Here is a 5,440-nt window from a genome sequence, read left to right as displayed (position 1 = left end):
GCCCCATCTCAAAGGCTCAGAGGATAACTGAGGTTGGAAGGGATCACTGAAGGTCCTCTAGTGCAGCTTCCAGAGACTCCTCGCAGCCTGTGCATCCAGCACTGATGTTAGCTGTGTTTATTAATGGAGGCCATCCTTTAGAGTATTTCACCATCTCCAGGACCTCCTGGAGAGCTAGTGCAAGAGCATAGCCTGGTCCTCTGTGTGGAGGCAGGGCACGAGCCCTGCTGCACTCCTTTCCTCCCACTCACACCCCAAAGGATCATCATTTTCTCAAGTGGATCGGATCCTTTTCTCCTCTCCCTTTCCTGGTTCCAGACAATAATAAATGTGCCACGTTTACAAATATGTTTTTTGCCACCTTCCACCTTTTCGCATGAGAAGGTGCCAGCTTCAGGGCCCCTCTGACCAGCCCCAGTTACCTCTGCACTGGGAAAACTCCAGACAGGATAGGTTTCCTGGCAGAGCCCAGCAGGAGCTGCTGAGGTTGCAGGATGGAGAAGGCAGCTCCAGGGCAGCAGGACATTCACATTGGCCCCAACATCTTGGAAGAGATTGGGGAAATGGCCACAGGCAGCCCCAAAACCCCTGCTGGTCCATACATCTCCCTCCTCTCCTGCTCTGCCAGGCTGCTCTGGGTGGGCACAAGTACATTGACGATGTGTGATCCATAGGCAGCTTTACGGAGGGCAGCTACGGAGAGAAAATAAGCCACTCATGAACCAAGGCATCACTGCAGCTTTAGGAGCCTAATCAAACATGCCATCTTATCTGCTAAGCTATAGGCACAAATAGCAGTGTGATAAGGAGGTATTTATTGTCTTCAGAGTGACAGAGAGGGAGAAAAAAAAGAAAAGAAAAGAAAAGAAAAGAAAAGAAAAGAAAAGAAAAGAAAAGAAAAGAAAAGAAAAGAAAAGAAAAGAAAAGAAAAGAAAAGAAAAGAAAAGAAAAGAAAAGAAAAGAAAAGAAAAGAAAAGAAAAGAAAAGAAAAGAAAAGAAAAGAAAAGAAAAGAAAAGAAAAGAAAAGAAAAGAAAAGAAAAGAAAAGAAAAGAAAAGAAAAGAAAAGAAAAGAAAAGAAAAGAAAAGAAAAGAAAAGAAGGGAAGGGAAGGGAAGGGAAGGGAAGGGAAGGGAAGGGAAGGGCTGCACCAGACAGCTGCAGGATGGGGGATGCCACATACGTGCCATTGCTGGGAGCTGAACTCCAGGACAGTGGGGAAGCCTGTGACTGGGGTGGTGTCACACAGCAGGTGCTGGTGAAAGGAGCTGTAAAAGGAGGTGGAAAGATGAGTCCTAGCAAGAGGGTTCCAGGTGTGATCCAAGCACCAAGATGGGTCATGTCTGGCCAATGGAAGAAGAAGTAGCAATGGCTGGTGGGGAACTGCTACTCCCCATCACCCCTTGCTTTTCACAGCTGTTGAAGGAGCATGTTGAGAGCCAAACATGGGGAACAGGCCACCAGGATTCCCCAGAGAAAGACCCAGGGGCTCCTGGCTTTCTTTGGAGCTGGTACCCTCCTGCCATAAGCAATAGATATCCCAGTGGCAGGAGCAGCTGCCTGGCATCCTGGAGCAGAAGCTGGTGCTCTGCCGTCTGCCATCCCCACTCTTCTCCCTGACTTTTGCCAAAAGCAGGTCCTATCCATGGTGGATGCCCAGCAGCTGCTTCTCCTCAGAGAAGAAAAGCCTGGTCCTGTCAGGGGAGGAATGTTCAGAGCCCACTCCCAACACAAGAACTTGAGGACGTTCTGGCTAGAAATGTCAAATTTTGCTTTACGAAAACTTAGTTTTACTTCTTATTCTTTTTCTCTCCTATGAAACATTTCCAGATGTTGACATGAATCTCCTAATATTTTTGCCATGGCACTAAATTGGCAAAGACCCTTGAATTCCCACTGCTGAGCTGCATTTTACTGTTAAGCACCGTCAACAGACAGGGTCATGCTAAGACTTCCAAACCCGTCTCCCTTGGTCTCAGACTGAGTACAAAGCCAGAAATGGCCTTGTGGCCCAAAACCTCTTCCACCCGTTTTTTTTCTTGTCATTAAGCCAATTTTGCTCAATTCCTGCAGAGAAGCCAAGACCCTCTTGGTTATTTTTTAGGCTATTCTCCCATGAGAAAAGCCACTGACCCCCAACATCAGCTTTGCATGACAGCAAAGATGGAGGCCTCGGGCAGGACCTCTTATTTCCCACAACCATGGACTATGTGAGCTGGAAGATGAACTGAAGACATCTCTGAGCCAAATCTCCTCTGTACATTTTCTCCCTTTAGCTTTAGCATGGAGACAGTAGAACTTCTCAGGCAACTTCGAAACCAAGGGAGGCTCTACACTCATCCCCGTATCCGGTCCTCCACCCTGGTGCAAGGGCTGTGTTTGCACTTTTCTTCCTGTTATTGTGCAAACACTGACAAGTGTCCTGGCCACCTCCTCCTCCTCGCTGCGATGAGATGGTGTTTTCTGAGCACTTTGCCCTGTCCTCTGCTTTGGCCCAATGTGAAAAGTGGCAGGGACTGAAAAATCCCCAAATCCTGGAGCTCTGCGAGTGCAGGGTTAAGGATGGGAATGAGCTTCTTGGGGATGGTGAGGCTAATGGTGGGGCTGAGCTTGAAGAGTTGGCCCAGCTCCTCTTGATGGAAACTCACCAGGGTTGGGACCAGCTGGCAGGGAGGGTTTGAGGTGCTGGACATGACCAGCAAGAATAAATAAGGGTTGATGTTGAGTAAGCAGACAAGCCCTGGCCCTGTCACAGTGAGTCCCTCTCTCCCAGCCATCGCAAACACTGGCCCAGGTTGCCCAGAGAAGCTGTGGCTGCCCCATCCCTGGAGGGGTTCAAGGGCAGGTTGGAGGGGGCTTGGAGAAACCTGGTGTGGTGGGAGGTGTCCCTGCCCAGGGCAGGGGGTGGGACTGGATGTTCTTTAAGGTCCCTTCCAACCCTAATCATTCTATGATTTTTGGTTAAACAAACTCTCCAGGTTCAGTACACAGAAACTGCACATGGATGTCTCTGGGCAGCCTGTTCCAGGGTCTCACCACCCACACAGTAAAGAATTTCGTCTTAACATCTAATCTAAATCTCCCCTCTTCCAGTTTAAAACCACTACCCCTCATCCCGTTGCTACATCCCCTGAAAAAAAGTCCCTCTCCACCTTTTCTGCAGGCCTCCTTTAAGTACTGGAAGGCTGCTATAAAAATGTTTGTCTTTGAATAGTTTTGTTTCATCTGTACTTTTACATCTGACAGCTCATGGTGAGCCGGACCAGAAGAGCCACCCAAGCCTTGGAGATACCACCAGGAGGCAAAACCCCATGACATCACCCATCCCCACTTGGTCCCCCCAGCCCCACTCCATGTTGTCACTGTGCTCATAGGAACTCCCCACCTCTGAGTCTCCAGGCAAGTTTGCTTGAAATTACTCATTGGCTCTAAAAGCTCTGTGGGAGACTGCCAGACAGATGGCAGAAAGACAAATAGGCAGCTGGCATGACTGCGGCACATCATTGCCTTAGAAAACCAGGCAAAAAATGGGATGTGTGTCATCTGAAGGCCTTTCAGAAGGGTCTTGATGCAGCCAGCACTGGGCAGGGGGAGATGGACCGTGACTCCAGGCTCCTCTCCACTGGTGGTCTTCAAGAAGAGCTAGTGGAGATGAGAGGACAGGAGGACAAGGGCCAGACAGCCAGATACATTAGGAAATAAGAAAAGGTTCTGATAAACACAAAGAAATTGCAGCCTCTCTTGAGAGAAAGCTACAGGATCTCGAGGGCAGAGCAGCGGCTGGAGCAAACTTGGACGTGGAGAAAGGAGATTTTCTCTGCCCCCTTTGCCCTACGGGCTGAGAAGCCAAAGTAGAGTAGCAGAGACAGAGAGGGTCACCACGGAGGACCTGACCCCAGCGTTAATTCCCTCTCTAATGCGAGAAGTAGATTTGAGCTCCCTAGCAAGCCACATGTGTTGTCATAAATATTTCTACTCTGCAGCCAACACAAAAATGAACAGGAGTCCTTGATCCAGCCCCAGCAAGGACAGATTTTCCGCCCCCCACCACCAAGTGAAACAGGGCAAAAAATAAAATAAAAAGATGTTTTGACTCCCTTTGAAACATTTTGACTTCCACCAAAGAAACTCCCATGGGTGCCTGGACATTATTTAGTAATGAAAACGGCTCTTGTGCCTTTGTAGTTTGAATTCTCACACGCAGGTGCCATCTCAAAACAAAAGGGGGAAGGTTTTGCTTTGGAGATTTTGAACCAATTTTTTTTTTTTTTTTCAACTACCAAATGAAACATTTTGTTTAAAAAATGCCTAAACAAAATATTTTGACATTTTCGAAATGTTCTCCTGTTCCCTTTAGCCAAAACATGTTGCTATATTCAAAGCAAATTCACAGATCCCCTCAGCCCTTCCAAAACGCCCTGGGTTTGCTGAATTTCGTGATAACGGGGTTTGAGAAGTTGAGGAGGGAAAATTGAGGGGGAAAATGATCTGCAGGGTGCCAGGAGGATGGTGAGGAGGAGGTGGGGAGAAGCTGGGAGAGGGTGAGGTGATCCTGGCAGGGATGGAGAGGAGCTGGGGAGCTGAGCAGCTTCACAGGTGCAGGCGGTGGGGCTCACGAGGTAGCACAGAGGGAGCATCATGGATGCTGATGGGCAGAAGAGCCCCAAAACGGGGCCAGACACAGCTTTTGTGCCCACCACCTGCAGGATGGCTGCCAAGTGGAAGAGGAAGACCCATCCCAGCTGCCCACCGTGCCCTGCAGACACTTGGATGTGCACCTTGGGCTGCGAGCCCCTTTTCTCCTGATGCACCAGAACTACCAGCGGCGAGCTCTGCTCGCAGCTTTCCCCTGTGGAGAAGATGGGAGAAAAACAAAATAACCACATCTGAGAGGCTCTATTTACGCTGCTTACCGGCAGCCGTGCCCCGCTGTCGCACACTGTGCCGGCACAGAAACTGTGTCAGCAGCAGTGACCCGCGCTGGGAAGGGGACCCAGCTGCCAGCAGGGTAGGAAGCTGCTCCCCACTCCTCCATCCCAGAGCTTGTCTAGGGTGGATGGGTCCTTGGCCACCCCACGGGGCGAGCTGGAGGGATTGGGGCTCTGTGCTTTCACCACGATGCAGAGCCTGGCCGCGTGTCTCCACCTCTCCAGGCTGACCATGACCATGGTGGGGGGATCACCGTGGCTGGATGGAAGTTCTCTGCAGATGTCCTCACCGCCACTCAGGGCTAGCGGAGGTCCATCAGGCTGTGAGCCATGGGGCTACTGGTGCAGGGCTCTGGCTAACCCTGCAAGCCAGGCAAGGAGGCAAACCTGCAGCCTGAATTCAAGAGAGAGGTAGCTGCAGAGCCGTTACCCTTTTGGGTCCCATCCAAACCTGTTTCCATGGCAAAGGAAGAAGCACGGTGCATACTATCGGCAGAATCAGCAATGGGGTGACG

The 5,440-nt window shown here is 50.2% G+C and overlaps 1 long non-coding RNA gene across 1 annotated transcript in view; it reads right to left on the bottom strand.

The window, feature by feature from the left end:
- Nucleotides 1–603: 603 nt before the first annotated feature.
- The window catches only part of LOC106887631, a 32,326-nt gene continuing 27,489 nt past the window's right edge, over nucleotides 604–5,440 (bottom strand). Inside the window, exons 2-3 of the long non-coding RNA XR_001411938.1 lie at nucleotides 1,181–1,265; nucleotides 604–693 (exon numbers count right to left, since the gene is read on the bottom strand). This is a non-coding gene — a long non-coding RNA (uncharacterized LOC106887631). The remainder of the gene's footprint in view (nucleotides 694–1,180; nucleotides 1,266–5,440) is intronic.

The sequence above is a fragment of the Calidris pugnax genome, unplaced genomic scaffold (genome assembly GCF_001431845.1).
Source record: "Calidris pugnax isolate Ruff unplaced genomic scaffold, ASM143184v1 scaffold55, whole genome shotgun sequence".
NCBI lineage: Eukaryota > Metazoa > Chordata > Aves > Charadriiformes > Scolopacidae > Calidris > Calidris pugnax.
The sequence above is the reverse complement of the archived record's forward strand: the minus strand, read 5'-3'. Positions and strand labels throughout refer to the sequence as shown.